The sequence below is a fragment of the Cricetulus griseus genome (genome assembly GCF_003668045.3).
Source record: "Cricetulus griseus strain 17A/GY chromosome 1 unlocalized genomic scaffold, alternate assembly CriGri-PICRH-1.0 chr1_1, whole genome shotgun sequence".
Taxonomy (NCBI): domain Eukaryota; kingdom Metazoa; phylum Chordata; class Mammalia; order Rodentia; family Cricetidae; genus Cricetulus; species Cricetulus griseus.
The window spans coordinates 268,163,793-268,181,593 of record NW_023276807.1 but is presented as its reverse complement, the minus strand read 5'-3'; the positions used below and the strand labels follow the sequence as shown (position 1 = coordinate 268,181,593).

General features: G+C 43.5%; 2 long non-coding RNA genes across 2 annotated transcripts; one reads left to right on the top strand and one right to left on the bottom strand.

Annotated features, from left to right (window-relative positions):
• Positions 1-13,515: 13,515 nt before the first annotated feature.
• Positions 13,516-15,298, bottom strand: LOC118239013. Its single transcript, XR_004772548.1, has 2 exons — positions 15,135-15,298; positions 13,516-13,794 (listed from the first exon to the last, which is right to left on the bottom strand). It is a non-coding gene; the product is annotated as an uncharacterized LOC118239013 (long non-coding RNA).
• A 37-nt stretch (positions 15,299-15,335) lies between these two features.
• Positions 15,336-17,204, top strand: LOC118238992. Its single transcript, XR_004772547.1, has 2 exons — positions 15,336-15,500; positions 16,911-17,204. It is a non-coding gene; the product is annotated as an uncharacterized LOC118238992 (long non-coding RNA).
• Positions 17,205-17,801: the final 597 nt, after the last annotated feature.

Below are 17,801 nucleotides of genomic sequence, written 5' to 3'. Positions count from 1 at the left end.
GAACTTTGTTCTTTTTCTCTTTCTGCTCTCCTCTCTTTTTCTGCTTTTCGCCTCGCAGCACGCCAGCCTAAGCTGAGAGCTGTAATGTCATTAAATTGCAAATGCTTTTTCATTTCCGACACACACTGTTTACTTATCTGGCAAAAACATATGTTGGAAGGAATCCGTTAAATTCTGCCCATTGCCTTGGGTAAAAGTGCAATGGAAACGGACCCACCGAGCGTCCTTTCTTCTTCTTTAGCACTCTCCTTATCTACAAGACGGCTCCGCAGAAAACTGGCTAGTTCAATGAAAAATGAAGATACAGCGGGAGATTAGGGAAGAACACTGAGCACAAAATTCCTGGAGAGAGGGTCACTCCATTGCAAATGATTTCACTCCTCTAGATCTACATAAATTACTATTTTTAAGGCATCTCCAAAGTCTGTATATTTTTCTCACTCTGTCAAACATTTAATTTCACGCCCCGTGTTCTGAATATGCTAAAATGCATATCTCTGATGCACCTTTAAGCCAGAAAAACGAATGCAAAATTGAAGATAAAATGATGTGATTTGCACTACAAGCCTATTACTTGAGGTATTTACATATAGTTTACCTCTGCAGTTCTGAGGGTGATTTATTAAAAAAAATCGGGATTAAGCTCATATAAATATGTATAAATCTTTGTTTAGAAAATAGATTTTTGCAGCTGTTGTGTTTAAGAAAAAGTTCTTTAAGATTCTGTGAAGAATTTTCCTTTTAGCATGCTTTAAGAGGGGGAAAGGGGGGACAGAATTTGACATTCTGCTTGGCGGGGAGGGGGGAGCCTGTTCTACCATCCGAAGCTATACAGATTCTCTTTATTGCCCTTCTTTGCCCAGAGCAGCTGGCCCCACCTTATTTTTCTATTATACTTATTTAATTTTCTTTTTTCTTCCATTCCCCATCCTTTTTATGTATTTATTTTTCTGTCTGGACCCAAATGAGAGCGTCCTGGATTATGAAGCTTAAATTAAATATAGATGTTTGATGGCTGAAACAATTGTGAGCCTCTTGGATGTCCACCGAGCGCCTTCTCTTCTCCTTCCCAAATAAATTTCCCTCCTGCATTCTCCAAGGAGCCTCTTTGAAGCTACCAGGCCCAGGATTTGAAACTGATTATAAACACTGCACAAGCGAGATCGCTTATCTGTGGGAGAAGCCTCACTAAAAACTACTGGCATTTGTCTAAACAGCCTTCACAGACACACACACTTCATAGCCTCCTCCCTTTTAAATCTAATTTGCTTCTTTGTCTAGGAAAAAAAAAAGGGTTCTTTCTGTGTAGCTTCCTAAATCCCCTGTGATCCCCATCCCTTCCTTCGTAATGATCACGAGAGAATCACTCTTTGCTGTTTTCTTGCTGGGTGTTTGAGTCGAGGAGAATTTAGATAACCACATTGGCAAACTCAAGCCTGAATAACCAGTGGGTTCTGTAAAGACACCATGAGCTACATGGCCAGGGCAGGGCCTGGCTTCTGGGCTACACCTGCCTGGAAGCTGCAAGAAGAAGCAGACAGTGGGAGCTGCCTCGACTTCAAAGCCCACGTTAATCCTTCTGCAATTAAAACAAGAAAGGGATGTTTACAGGCATTGGGTGGCTTCGGGTGAGATAGGAGTTTGCTTTGAGAGCCTCCTAAAAGTTGACTAATGACTATTTAAAATTGTATAACTACAGTCATTTTTAAAAGTTAACAGTCATTCTTTCAGCACAAAACGGCTTAACAATCCCCCCTAGTGGTTTGACTCCCTGTGGCAGTGGTTTGTGAGTATTCCTTTCTAAAACTGACTGCTTGGTTAGCTGACAGGTTCTTTGCAGCAGATAAAATCAAAGCCCAACCATTCAGAAGTGAGCTGAGTTTTCAGGGAATCCCTCTTCCTCTCTTCCGGGCAGTAGTCACTGCTGGGGAGTGAGCAGCCTAGAGCCCTCCAGACACCCAGCTTTGCATCTGTGGGTGTTTCTCCAGACTGAATAATAAACTTGGGTTTCCCAAGTCCATCTTCATCTTGGAAGTCACAAACAGAGGTGCAGGATGACGTGCCCCATCTTTTCAATATTTCTGGCAGTGGATTTTGGTTTCTAAAGTCAATTGTTGTAATGGTCTCTGCCTTTCAGGAAGGTTTGGCCCAAACTGGATTACCTCAGTCCTTTCAGATAGAATTGCCTTTAAATGACTGAAAGACTCTATGTGTTTCTCAAGTGTGACCACTAAGAAAATGTCTGCCCATCATTGCTGTTGCCGTGTGTAACCCTTTCTTTGACACACAAAGAGGGAGAAATGCTATTTTGCTTGGGACTTACAGGTGAGTAAAGCTAGCCAGCATCCATGCAGGCTCAGGCCTGCACTCCAGGTGGATGCTGACTGATGAGTGGAAGCCATTGGCCTGCTGCAAGCTCAGAACATGGAGAGACCTGAGCATTTCCTTGGCCTCCCAGAGTCCTCTTCTGGAATAGTTAGAAATGGTGTTTTGTGCTGCTGTGGAAGAGACTTCTTTCTCAGTGTTGTGTTTTGATAGCCCAGGTGGAGACACTATCACATCCTTGTTAGTAGGGTATGTGATAAATAGAATAGGCACCAAATGTGAATATACAAAGAGAGAGAGAGAGAGAGAGAGAGAGAGAGAGAGAGAGAGAGAGAGAGAGGGAGGGAGGGAGGGAGGAGAGAGAGAGAGAGAGAGAGAGAGAGAGAGAGAGAGAGAGAGAGACAATGCAAAATAGCACTAAAGCCCTAAATGGTGACCCACAGGGAAGTTATGTCAGAACACATTTTAGCACTTCAGCCTAGAAATCATGCAGATTTTTTTCAGTCTGTTTTTCCTCCCCAGTATTTATACTCAATGTCAGTTGACCTTGGCAGCATTTTCTTCCTTTCATATTTTGCAGATTCCATCCAGGTCTACAAAAGTCTTTTTCTTTTTCTTTTTCTTTCTTTCTTTCTTTCTTTCTTTCTTTCTTTCTTTTTTTTTTTTTTTTTTTTTTTTGCTAGAAATATCTTTTGGAGCCCCGTGCCTCCATCTATTGATTTGTTAACTTGTCTTTAGCAGAGTGATGGGAATAGTTACCTAATCATAAGAAGGCCCCTCTCAGCAGTCTTCTCTGTTCCCTAAAGGCTGTATTTATGCTGAAAGCTAACAGCATGCAGGTCCCAGGCAAGGACTGGTTTCCGCAGGAACCACTTAGTGAGGCGGCTGTTCCCTCCTCTGGGTTAGCTTCTGTTTCTCACCACAGCAAATGAGCCCACCTGCTCCTTTTGAAAGAAGGGGGCTTATGTGTGACCTGCACAATTGCCTCCTGAAGCAGCAGGGCGCCATGCTGTTCACAGTCTTACACCTCCAGACCTGCGGGCCAATGCCCACTCCCAGCTCCCCACTCCTAACCTGGTATTTTTCAAGGGATGGGGGGGGTATTCCAAAATATAAGATTTTGGTCCTAAAAACTGGGACATATTTCAGCCTTCTTTTTTTTTGTTATTTCACTGACATGTGGACATCCTTAATCCAGAATCTTCCTAGGACACACACACACATATGCAGACACACATGCATACACACAAATGTGCACACACATGAGCGTACACACCACACACATATGCAGACACACATGCATGCACATATATTTACAAATGTGAACACACATGAGTGTACACACTCACACACACACACACACACACACACACACACACACACACACACACACACAAGCACTGTATGAACTATACATAGCACTAGAGTGTGCTATTTTATTTTAGGACCTTGAGGGTTTCCCCAGATGTGATCGTCACCTTTTCTATTAGATGATATAACACACCACCCAAAGTAGGGACCATTTCTTAGGTATATTCTTTAACGATGACAAGTACCAGAGTTGAGAGCATGAGCTTCATATCCTTAACACACCTAATGAATGTTTACTGACTTCTTCTGAGGAAGTTTTAAACTTTCTTGCTTATTTATCTGTCGTATATTAAAGATAATTAGAGGCTAACACTGACATTTTCTTTGATGGGGTAATTCATACACAAATCGAAGGGAGCATTCATGGAACATACCTACTGCTCTTTGGTTAATCTTGGCACGGGTGAACAACAGGCAAAAGTTAGTCACAACTGGAAGTTGGGACAGAGAGTTTCATTAGCTTAGGGGGTGAAAAGCCATGGGGTTTTAGCTGCACCTGACACAGCTGGATCCAGAACTAGGTCTCTTCCTCCACTTGGTGGCCCTCTCTTTTGTGTTGTATCTAACGTCAGTCAGCTCAGGTCCATGCAATTCTGATGACCTTCCTGCAGAAGCTGAAGAACTGTCTCAATGTGATGCTCTGGGTACCACCTTCATCCCTTCTGACCAACCCACACCCAGATAGAGCCAGGGCTGGGATGCATGATGCTTCTGGGGAAGGGAGAGGGCAACTGTGTGGATGGAAGAGGTGTCAGGGAACATGTTACAGAGAGACCAAGGTAATGCTGCCGGAAGTGAATAGGACGCCAACACCATGTAGACCTAACAACAACCACACTTACCTCCCTGTCCTCGGGGAAGGAACACACACACACACACACACACACACACACACACACACACACACACACACACGCACACGCACACACACACACACACACACACGCACGCACGCACGCACGCACGCACGCATGCACACACGCACGCACTGTACCAGCCAGTGAGGTGGACAGCATTACAGGACAAACATTATCCACTGGTGTGTATGAGCAGAACTGATGGCCCTGGCGAAGACATGGATGTCTCTGTGGAAAGGGCCTTTGTCCTTCCAGATGTGCCCATTCTCCAAGGAAAAATACGAAGCATAATTTCAAGGCAACAAAGATCTTTATGAACTACCGGTTGCCATGTGATTTGGTAGAAAAGAATTGGGATTGCTTTGTCAAGTGGAATATGGACACGGTCTGCAATCACCCCTCCCCCCATTCCAATGTATATCTCTGAAGATTGCTTTTGGATGTACGTGGGAACGTCCAGTATTCACTGACAAAAACTGATTAAATCACTTCTGCTTTACTCACACAGTGGCAAAAAGTGAATCACATAGATATATGGCTTGTCCTGTGTCACACCAGAAGCTGTGGGGTAGGAGTAATTCTTGAAATGTAAAAGGCAGGCCAATGGGGAAAGGCCACTTGACTTAAAGAGGCACGAAGTAGACACAAGCTTAGATATTCTGTAGCTGTCCTTTATCGTGTTTATATTTGTATACACACATCTACCCAGTGAATTGCAGAAACGTAGACACACATATAATCAAGACAGAGGACTGGCCATGTGGAGACCTACATTACACAGCACTCACAGACACGGATAAGAATGAAACAGCTTCTTCAGACCCACTCTATATGTTTCCTATAATTGTGTTTGAAGTACCTATCCATCTTAGACCATGTATGTAAGTGCCAAACTTAGCATCCAGTCAAGAGCCTTGTTCAACTCTCAACTTGTATTCAGAAAATATTAGTCAAAATGTCACAGGAAATAAAGTGAGCAATCCAAGTCACAGACACAGAAAAATCCAGCCCCCATAGCAGACGTTCCTGAGATAGGGTGGGCAACTCAACCCTAACTGTACACTTCTCAAAGTTCTCATGTCTATTGTGAGCACCTTTAGGCAAGCAGACTGGCTTTTGCAAGACATTGTACCACACACACAGTAACTACAAAGACTGGCTTGTCACACGCTGGCAGAGGAAAATGGTGCTAAGTTGTGCTTCCTGGTAGATGTGAAGAGAGTAGATTAAAGCTGCACTTTAACACACACAGCACAAACGTGGAAGCCAGTGGGCGGATACAAAAGAAAGTGAAATGAGACATATCTAAAAAGTGGCCGCTGTGCTTATGAGTTAATCACACCTCAAAGCCTAACATTGTTGTTTTTTAAATAACAGAAGCAATAAAATCCCTAGTATGGATTAATCTGCTGCCAAATTTTGTTTTTTAATCAAATCTATTTTGAGCCAAAGAAAATACAAAAATGCAAATGAAGGGCCTGGTCCTCTAGATCTTGAGAACATGTAAGGGCTGATACACTTCAAAGATTGTTTTAACTCATAACTTAAGCGCACCATGCAACATGGCAAAACACATTTATTTGTAAACCTTTTAATTTTACATCCCATGTAAAGTTTGGGCCTTTAGGAAGGAAGCGTTTTTTTTTTTAAGTCATAAAAGTTGATGCTTAATAAGTAAATACTGATTTAATTTAATAACCGGCGTGTGTTATAATCTGAGATTGAGAGAGAGAACTCAGTTGTTTTCCCATAGCAAAGTGGGGGGGAACTAACTGCCAGCAGCAAAACGGTGCTGGGGTGCAGAGCCCGGGCCTTTTCAGACACACATCGAACCTGAGCACAAGGTCCAGACACTTCAGGGAAGGACTGTTGGTGTTGTCATGCCCAACCCTCCCGTGAGTTGCTCCAGCTGGGATGAAGGATTCCTCAGTAGACCTAAACAAACTCTTGAGAGTATTTTTATCTCCTCCAAGTGTGAAAACGCTGTTCAAACAGCCTGTTAATGAAGGCATCCACCATTTGTATGTTGTTATTCTCACAGCTGAAGAAAGCTACAACAGGCTGCAGACAGTGCCTGCACTCAGCTAACAACTCTTAACCTTTGTGGGGCAACTGTGTAGCTGTAACACAGACTGACTGCCCCGTGAAAACGCCAACCTGCATGCCGTCAAAGCAAAGCGTGATACTGTCCACGGACATCAACTGCGTAGTGGCGGGCGTCACTCCGACCGCCATTTACTCATGAGGTCACACTCGGGAGAGCTAATAATAATATACCATTATGTACATGCTTCGCAGAGTTTAGATCACAAGAAAGGATGTGTTTTAGTTTCCTGAAGCCAGGGAGCCCAGAAAGCATTGGAAAATAGGTGCATAATGTTGACACAACAAGAAAAAAATTAAAAGTAATACTTAAGTTTTTCCCAGGAGCGTCTCTTACCAAAGAAAAGCAAATATATAATGGGAACTAGTTAATATTATTTCAAAGCATTTTTGTTTACACATAAACACTAGAATGCACATAAGAGTAAACACAAAGTGGAAATTTGTGTCCTAAGCGTGCAGCTATGCAGAGAGCTGGGAGGAATTCCTGCTTGCCGCTCCAGCTTGCATTCAGACTTGGTTAAAACAGGCAGGTTTACCTTTGTTTCTTGCAGCACTTGGGACTGAGCCCCAGGCCTCACACATGCTGGGCAAGAACTCTGAGCTACATCCTTAGCCCAGGAAAATGATTCTTCAGTATCTATAATGACATGGAATGTGTGCCAAAGCTCACGTGTGCTCTGGAGAAAGTCATCAAACACAGTGTTCCACTCAAGTGACACAGTGGCACTTGAAACTCAGGACCTCGAATATCAAATCCAGTATTTAGCCACAGAGAGACTGTCTCTCTCTGTAACACACGAGGTTCTTTGTCCCGGGTGGTCCCTCAGCCACTTCAGCCCCAAATAAACACACAGAGGCTATGTTAATTATAAAATTGTTGGCCAGTGGTTAGGGCTTCTTATTGGTTAGCTCTGTCTTAATTTTTAACCCATAACTAATCTATGTATTTCCTTGTGGTCTTGGCTTACGGGAGAATGACTGCTGCGTTGGGGCTCTACATGACAACTCCATCTGCCTACGTTTCCCAGAATTCTCCTCATCTCCTCATCTCAAGGAAGTATAGCCTTGCCTGTACTTCCTGCCTGACCAATCAGCCGATCAGTCTATCAGTGTTTTAGTCATCAATCAATAAGAAAAACATATATACAGAAGGACATCTCCCACCATCTCTCCTTGTATCTTGTGTTCTATATCTGAGACTGGTAGAATTCTGAGATGTCCCCTAATGACTTGAGAATTTGAGATGGCACTTGGATTTATGATGTTATGCTGTCTGTCAAAGATGAAGGGGTTTTGCATACATGAAGTCCCCAGCTGGTTGACCTTCAGTTAATCAAAAGGGAGATGAACCTGAGTGGGCCTACTACAATCAGCTGAGGCATTTAAAGAGGCCCCAGAGATGGCTCTGAAATACTTTACTGTGTTCAGAGAGGGCCTTTGAGAGGGTCCCGTGGTGAGGTCTGAGATCAGAGCAGTCTGTGGCTGGTTCTCAGTGACAAGAGGGCAGGGTCCTTAGTCCTAGGATTGCAAGGAACTCAATGCCACTAGCAACTGAACACACTAGAGGACTTCGCCATTGGGACCACTCTCAACCCACATACACTGTGACAGGGAGATTCGAGGTGTTGTAAGCCACCACATTTGAAACAACAGCAACAACCACAGAAAAGAAACAAGCATCTGGCTTGTCTCTCAAAACCAGGTAGAAATCTTGGGAGTCATCTTTGCCCATTCCTGGTCCACCAACATGCACAGTCGGTTACACGGCCAGGTTCCATTGCGATGCCTTCTGGGCTGCTCCTGGCACGGGGCCCAGTCCAGGGTCTTTGACTCTGGACTTAACCTCAGCAACTAAAAGCTAAATCTGGGGCTGGCCATCTCAGCGCAGAGCTCTCCCTTCCTTCCTCCCAGCACATTTGTGGTTCAGCCCTTCATGCTCTGCTGCTGCTCAGCTTCCCAGCTGCGTCCTCCTGTGCTGTCCAACCCTTCTCTGGCCTCCAAGATGACTTGCCCGCCCCGCCCCACCCCCCTCTCCCCACCTCTATGCTATGCACAGGCCATTTGCTTTTCCCAGAATGTCCTTCCTTCCAGGGTTGACCTTGTAAACCTCTTCACCTACTCTTCATAATTCTTGTAGCTCTGCTTCCCCGATAAGTCCTACCTGCGCACCTGAAGCCTGTGGTCACCCTCCGAGGCCTTCTGGCCAGAGCTCTTTTGACACATTATTTCACTCCGTGTTTCTCCTGTCTCTTTCAGAACTGTCAGATCCTCCCTTTCTTTCTCTTCCCTTGTGCTCTCCGCCTCTGATGCTGCTCAGGACATTGGAGGCAGGAGGCAAATATCAGCGGGAACTCACCAGGACAGCCGAGTGTCATCGTGCAGCTCCTGGGTTTAGCATTGCTCCACGTGCTGTGTCAACTGTTTACTATAAGCCAAGAGCTCAGACATCACTGGCCAGAGCCCCTTCTGGTGCTTCAGTGGGCACAAGGCTGTTGTGACTGACCTTCAGCAGGCAAGAGCACTTCCAATCACTGAATTCTAAAAGTCTAGCCTATCATTCTTCCCCTTGCTTTGAGTTGTCCTGTATAATTCTGCCACTGGCACCACATGGGATGTCTCCCCCATCCCTGTCCCCTTCACAATTCCATTTTAAAGAAATACTCTTGGGACATTTTTCTTTTTTTTTAATCCCTATGCCCTCCCTTTCAAATTGAGTTACGCATCAACTTCAGGTTGTTTCAGTTTTCTTTCTTCTACCTGCTTCTCTATAGCCTTAGTCCTTGCAAAACACCATTAAGTCAACTGGTCCTCAGATTTCTACAGCAGTTGAGCCCAGGTTTACCAACAGAAAGGAAGAACACTCGCTCCAGCTCCTCTCTGCCTTGTGAAGTCTACACAGTTGCATTTTGCTGCACTCTGATTTGAATTCTGTTCTGCATCTGCCTTGCTGACATCAGATGTCATTTGCTAGCCGTTTTCACAACTGCAATTACAACAGCGTTTAAGTATCTTTACAGTATAGTTTTAGTAGAATGCATAGATTGTAGATACACAATTGCATGCATTTGGGTAAGTGTATAAATCCACATAACCAATACCCAGTCAAGACAGTTTCTAGCACCCCAGAGAGTTTCCGTGTGTCCTTCCTAGTCAGTTCTCACTGCCCACATTCCTTTTGTTCTAGCTTAGCCTTGCTGGCTCTAAAGAGTCACATGACCACAGAGTTTTCGCCCACACGAAAAGACTGCCTTTCTCTTACAGGATCTTGTGATTCATCTTCCTTGCTGCTTCGCCCATTCCTCGCTAGTGCTGGTATTATTTTTATGTTACTACGATTTGCTTATTCCTCCTCCTCCTCTGTGTGGAAACTTGGTTTGTTCCCAGGTTTTGACTATTGGGAATGAAGCAGCCATGAACATTTTGCTCCAGCAAATGTCTTTATGGTTGTATGTTTTCTTCCCATCCCACTATGTAGGCGTAGAATTGCTAAGTCTTAGCGTTAGTGCATATTCAACTCTATAAGAAAGTGCCAAAGTCTTGGTGGCGCACGCCTTTAATCCCAGCACTCGGGAGGCAGAGGCAGGTGGATCTCTGTGAGTTCGAGACCAGCCTGGTCTACAGAGCCAGTGCCAGGACAGCCAAGGCTGTTGCACAGAGAAACCCAGTCTCAAAAAAACAAAAATAAGAAAGAAAGAAAGAAAGAAAGAAAGAAAGAAAGAAAGAAAGAAAGAAAGAAAGAAAGAAAGAAAGGAAGGAAGAGTCAATAGCTTTCCCATTGTCTGTGTCATTCTACATTGCAACCTTTGGGACTCTCAGTTGATTTCTAGTTTTGCCATTTGAAAGCTACCGCTTTCCAGATTCTCTAATAAAAAGTCTAAAGTGATTTTTGTTTGAAAGTTTCATAATGGACACCACTGTTTTCATCCTTGTGCCTCCCACTTCCCCTCTCCAACTCCTCCCTTTCCCAGCTTCAAGTCCTTTTCAGGGTCTCGTTTTCTTGCTTTTCATGAACTGTCAGTTCAAGATTGTCGCCCCCTTTTGTAAATTGGGTTGTGAGGTTTTTTCCTAATTTATTTGTACAGCTTATTTATTTAGTCCAGTTAAAATTCTCCTATGGATCTATGTTTTATGAGCATCTTCTGCCAGTTTGTGGCTTACTGTGCATCTTTGTCACTTACCTTTGAGAAGAGTTTTCATTACAATAAAACATTTTAAAATTTTTTTCTGATACCTCATGTTTTCCACATCTGGAATGTTTTCCCTTACCTAAACGTCATGACATTTTCTCTGGGAATCTTTGATGTCTTAGCTTTTCTATCTTATGCCTATTATTCTTCTCTTATTAATTTTTTGAATGAGATGGGTGTCAAAGTCTATTATTTTCCCACACATTTGTCCCATTATTGGATGTCACTGGTTTCAAAAACTTTCTCCATTTAATTGTCTCAGTAGTTTTCTGTACAGTAACATCTTCGATCTGTATTATGCCCTGTTTATCTGTCTTTGCACTAAAATTATGTAATCTTCATGACTATATTTTAAGTATAACTATAATTTACAGTCTTGTGGTTTTGAAGATGAGAAGAAAACTTTTGAGTTTTAGAATTGTATTTAAAACTTTTGGAGGGAGGGGTGAGAAAACACTATAGCAACAGAGCTCCACACTAATGCTGTCAACAGTTTCTGGGGGGGGCATTTTCTAGCTCTTATTAATAATTCACCTTGTTGAAGCCAAGGTCAACAACTTCTGAGGGAAACGGGTTATATATTCACAAATATATATTAACAGTGCAGGATAATCAAACTTGCTAAGTGTCTTAGGGTTTCTGTTGCTGTGACAAACCATGACAAAAAGCAAGTTGGGAAAGGGTTTATTTGGCTACACTTCAGCATTGCTGTTCATCACTGAAGACAGTCAGGAAAGGAGCTCAAACAGGGCAGGAACTGGAGGCAGGAGCTGAGGCAGAGGCCATGGAGGGGAGGTGCTTACTGACTTGCTTTCTTACAGAACACAGGACCTGGGCTGGAGAGATGGCTCATCCGTTAAAGGCTAGGCTCACAACCAAAATATAGAACCCAGTATCACCAGCCCAGGTAATGCACCACCCACCATGGGCTGGGCCCTCCCGAACTGATCACTAATTGAGAAAATACTTTACAGCTGGATCTCATGGAGACATTTCCTCAGTTGAGGCTCCTTCCTCTCTGATGCCTCTAGTGTATCCATCCAGTAGGGTGGTAGTGGTAGTTCACGCCTTAAATCCCAGCACTTGGGAAGCAAAGGCAGGTAGATCTCTGTGTGTTCAAGGCCAGCCTGGTCTGAAAAGTGAAGTCTAGGACACAAAAACAAAAAACAAGAATAAAATGGATAGACGTGCAACTTAAACTAACATGTCAAGTGAGAGTTTTCTTCTTAAAAATCACTCTTTGAGGAGAGTGTATTTAATACAAATGGCAGCTCAGTGGCTGAGACAGAGGATGTGCTGCCAACATCAGCCATACAGAGACCAAGACATACACCCGCCTAACCTTCCTTCTCTACACAAATGCAGCCCCGTTGTACCAGGCAGGATCCCACCAAGCAGCCGCTGCCCTCTTGCTCCAAAGGCCCAGGAGTGTTCCAGGGAAACTGTTGGTGTCTGGGAGCAGCAGTCTGATAAGCAGCTGAAATGTTTCCCCTGAAATTCGTTTCATTCGAGATAAGGGGACGAATGAAGCAATGGATAAGTTTCGGGATGACACGTAAGATGCACTCCCCAGTCCACCACTTAATGTGTGGTGTCGGGTACTTTGCTTCAGCTATTTAAATTCATTTCCTTCTGAGGACGCTGAGAGAATTGGTCAGATAATATGTGTTCAGCCACTTCCTTGAATTTGGTAATTGAGGAAGTTGTCAGCGATGATTCTTTTTTAATTTCCCAGCAATAAATGTAAAATAAATATGTACAAATAGGCACATAATTAAATTTAGTACACTTAATGCAATGACTTCATCATCAGCACCTTTGACCCTGAATGACAGGAATATGAATAAGTAGAGAGAGATTTTAGACTGACTGGGACCGCCAGCCAATTATCTACCTCTGACTCTTTTCAAGACATTATCAGCAGAAGGTGGGAACTGTTTCAGATAATCTTTAAGACTCTGTTCCCGACCTGAGATCTGACTAAGTAGCATTGTTGGTATGCTCTAATACAGAGGCAAATGTGTAAGACAAAATTTCCCCTCCCCCATCACTGCATGCTAGTACTTTGGGAAGGTAACAGGCCTAAGCACCCATGTAGTCAAAATCTTTGGCAGAGAAACTGTGAAGTGCTGTAAGAAGTTGCACTGCCTTTGGCAGGAGGAGCACACCACGCCACACAGACAGTCCCAGGCTCCCTTATCTTTTCAGAGCCATGTGGCCGCTGGTACTTCTCAAGCTGGATCCAGAAGAAGAGCCTCAGTCCCTGGACCAAATAAGTCTCTAAGCAAAATAGCACACACAGTCTGTCCCTCTAGTTAGTTATGACATCCGTGACAACTCTCAGCATAGTGTAGAGCGATCTAGATGTCAGTTTTCATCCCTGGACACACTGGACAACAATACTGTCATTCTGTGTTCACAGTTCATAAGAAAAGAATCCAGGCTTCACAGATTCCAAGATGCATATATCTTTCAAAATTTGAAATCTCTGTAATTGAGCCGGGTGTTGATGGCGCACACCATTAATCCCGGCACTTGGGAGGCAGAGGCAGGCTGATCTCTGTGAGTTCGAGGCCAGCCTGGTCTCCAGAGTGAGTGCCAGGATAGGTTCCAAAGCTACACAGAGAAACCCTGTCTTGAAAAACAAACACAAAACAAAACAAAACAAATCTCTGTAATTGGTTGTCTTTATTGCCCAGTGTGTTTGGGAAGCCTTTTGTTATAATTTGATTGGCAGTACTTTTTCTATTGTAGTAAAGTTGACAGTGAGTCTTGAAAACAATGGAATCTTAGATTTAGTTTGATGAGGGGAAACCCCTGCCTTCTTGAACAGTACAGGCACAGATGAAACAAATGGTCACCAAGTCCTGTTGACGATGCAGACATAGCTTAAGCTTGTATCTTCTTCACAAGTCCATCTGCCTTCAAGATGAGTCACCTGATGGCCTCTATGAGATCGGGAGTGTGAGCAAGAGGCTAAGATGAAACATTACTGGTTGTTGGATTTCCTCATCAGACAAAGAAATACCATGCTGTAATATATGGGTGAATTTTCCGACCAAACTTCTCCAAACTGCTTTACTCTCAGAGGTAAGTTATGGTAAAATGAAAACTCTAGTGAACTTAAAATCAGCTGTAATTTAATATATACCTCACTACTCTGCTGCCATTTTCTCCACATTACAAAAAAGTGCTTATTTATAAACAGAAGCTGAAAGCACTGAAATACAGGTACGAAGGTATGTATGCATGATCTCATTTAGTCCAGCCTTCTGGCGGGGAGCACACTCAGTCTTGACATGTTAGTACAGGGCAAACCGTTCCATACTGGCTTGTCCATGTAGCTTTCTGACTAGAAGTTAATCTTTTTGTTCTTGGGGTATTAAAGAACACGGAAGACATACATGTATTCATATACGACAACACAAAAACTTTGTGTCTCTGCTCTGTACACAAAACTGAACAGCTAATGACATAGTAAGACACATGTTTCCCATGTGTGTTATAGGCAAAAATTCATTAAAAAATTACACAGAAAGAGCTAATAGAAAGGACCAACTCTGCTGGGAATTGGTGGCACAAACCTTTAATCCCAGCACTAGGGAGGCAGAGGCAGGCGGATCTCTGTGAGTTCCAAGCCAGCCTGGTCTACAGACCAAGTTCCAGGACAGCCTCCAAAGCTACACAGAGAAACCCTGTCTCAAAAAAAAAAAAAAAAAAAAAAAAAAAAAAAAAAGGCCAGCTACAGGCAAATCGCCTAGAAAGAAAAGCCATGATGTGTATGGAGATTTAAAGCATTTCCTTTTAAATCTTTAATGACAAAAAGCTGGACTTGCGTCCAGGATGTCTGACTCCCTTACAGGCTCACAGTCACCAGTAAGTAAGTCAGGGGAATCCAGCACTGTTTACACTTTCGTCCTGACTCAAAGCGAGTATATTAAAAGTAAAACTGGAATACATAGAGAGGAAAGTCACAGGGACGCACGGAGGTTCATAAAATCAGATGCAAAGGAACGAGGTACCACCTTGCTATCTACCGCCCCAATCTGGCTCTGTGCAGGTTTAACCTGCAGTAAAGGAAGTCTTTTCAATCTACTCTGAGGCTTCACCCTGACGGAATGCACACTCATTCTTTCTTGATTACTCTTCTGCATAAAGCAAACTATTTCCCACTTTGGTTTGCACAACCCTTGCTCAATATTCATATTTTATCTCTAAAGACTGTAATAAATCACTTGAAACACAATAACCTATTTAACTATGGATTTTATAGGCAAGAAAGGCACACCTTTAGTGATGTGATTGCAGGCCTCTGACTCTTCTGAGTGAGGCCCGCATTGCAGTGTGCTCAAGTGAGCCGGCTTGCAGAAGAGGCTGCAGCAGTCGGCAGCTTAGTGAGTCAGCCACGTCCAGGGTGTGCTTCCTGGTGGCGGGGCGTATCCATAGGAACCCTTTGAAATGTTTTGTTTTAGTCATCTGGCTCCTTTGTCAACTCTTCCTAGAGCCAACACTTTCAAGATAATGCAGTTTAGACATGCCGCAGCTGTTGAAAGTCAGTGAAAGCTTGGGCCTGTAGCGGAGCACAATCCCCAACCAGAAACACCCAAACAGCGTTGAGATCAAGAGTCAAGGATGGGCATTGAGAAGACAAAGGGTAGGAAGCAATGCGTGACTGGTTTGAATCAACAGAACCCCCAGGGTCCGGTAGGGGGGGACATGGGGCTGCGAGCAAGCCTTGCTTCTTTTGCCGCTTGCTCACTGGGTACCAGGGAAATGGAGGGATCTGAGAGATGGTTTCAGGAGGGGGACGGAGGAAAGCAATTCCTATTCAGAAAGTAACAAAACCTAGATGGAAGTCGTACTCTGCACTAGTTGCTCCACACTTCAAACTCAAATTCTTTCTGGCAGGAATGTTGTCCGTCCCCATTTTCAAGCTTATTTCATGATCCATTCTATAATACACACTTTCCAGAAATTTTCAAAAGCAGAATTTGCATCTGTATAAAGGGACTGTAAGCTTGAAAAGAGTAAATTTTCACTACCATTGAATGGCATTTATTCACACAAACCTGAAACCTTTCAAAAATAAAGATGACCACAGTGTACAAATTTGGTGGCAAATGCGAATTATAGCAATGTGTGTTGTGCCCAGGAAGAAGATGTTTTCCAAGTTAAAAAACAAAATAAAATAAAATAAAATAAAACTTTATTCCCCCTGCCCTGCCCTGCCCTGCCCCTGAGGGGGACTTTTTTTACAAACACTGGCTTCTGAGTAAGTCTTAAAAGCTAATCTTTTAAAAGATCTATAAAGCTCTCAGGCTAGGCTCGAGATGTAAAAGTTTGTTTTATGTGGGAGTAAGTTGGAATTCAGTCGTGTGTGAGTTAGACAGAATCTTGAATACCTTCCAGTCACACCTACCTTCTGTCTTAATCACATATGTATGATCATTTAAAACAAACATTTCATCTCGGGCCATTTAAATATTATCTCCACGAACAGAAGACTAGTAATAACCTTGGGTTCACTGAAAACTCTGCGCAGCCATTAGGCCTGTAAGTATGAGCACTTAGCCAGGTAGTCACGATACCATCCACTCTTGACACAACAATCCCAGGAGTCAGAGACATGTGAGGCCGCCTCTCAGGTCGGTCATGCTTCTCTCTATTCGGTGAGACCCGTCTGCAGTGCTGGAGAGATGACAGATGGACAAGCCGAGAACAGCTAGCAGAAGCAGGCTTTGAAATCAGTTTTGCCTGCAACGAAGTCCACACTTGCTCTAGTCTACATTAACGTCTTAGTTATCAAGGATCTCAGCTTCTTTAGTCCTAAACAGCCACGTGCTGAAACACTGAGTGGCAACAAATCCCAAATATCAGGCAACACAGGAGGCAAAAACTCAAGAGTACAACTTTGGAAATGTTTTATTCCCGTGTGTCCCTGTGAATAACTGGCCCTGGCTGGTGACACTGTCTGGGGAGGAGTGGAAGTCCCCAGGAGGGGGAGGGGGGATTACATCACTGGGGGCAAGCCTTGTCTACTTCCAGTGTGCTCTCTCTGTTACAGGCCTGGTGTGAGCCCTCAGCTTCCCGCCCCTGCCCCCATGCCTGCTGCTCCTTGCTGTGCCTCCTCGACATGACAGACCTATGCCTCTGCAACTATAAACCTAAATAAAATTCTCTCAGTTGCCTTGAAAAGGTGTTTTATCACAGCAACGGAAAGAAACTAAAACAGGCATATAAACAGAACAGAGGATAAAAGCTTACTGTTATATTCTTGGGTGTTGGAAGATGTGACAGCAGTCAACAATCAATTTTTCTTACAATCAAACTTTAAAATAAATTTGTAGCATGAAAACTACATGGCATCTCATTCTTTTAACCGAAACATATGTACCTACTGATGACAACTGGAATACAGATCCCATCCATCGGCTCCCAAAAGCACATCAGTGTTGCCCCCTTTATAGACACGTTCACCCACGTCTATCTGCTTGCAGCCACCCACCATCCCTCTGTCCTACGGCTTCGTCTGTGAGAACACCACTCACACGGAATCCCACAGCACAGAGCCTGGAAATCACCTTCCAATCAGCAGAGGCCTTTGAGATTCATCCATTTATTTTTTTTATGAGTTATATTCTTTCGCCTGGGTGTATTGTTGTAGAATGTTATGAACATGGGTAGACTGCTTTAAGTGCTATGCGCTGCTTCTACTGTGAATGGAAGCTTCCCTTCGTCTAAGTTGATGCTCAGTAATCAAACTTCTTGGTCACATGGTTTTTGTGTATGTTGATCTTATTGATTGTTGAATAAAGTTCTCTTTGGCAGAAACTTAGACGGGATAGGTATTCTTCAAACCTTTCAAAGATCTACAGAAATATGGCATTTAAACGGTTTAGGATTTTTCTTGGCAGTGAGACACAACTGCTCCTGGCACACCAATTACGTCAGAAAG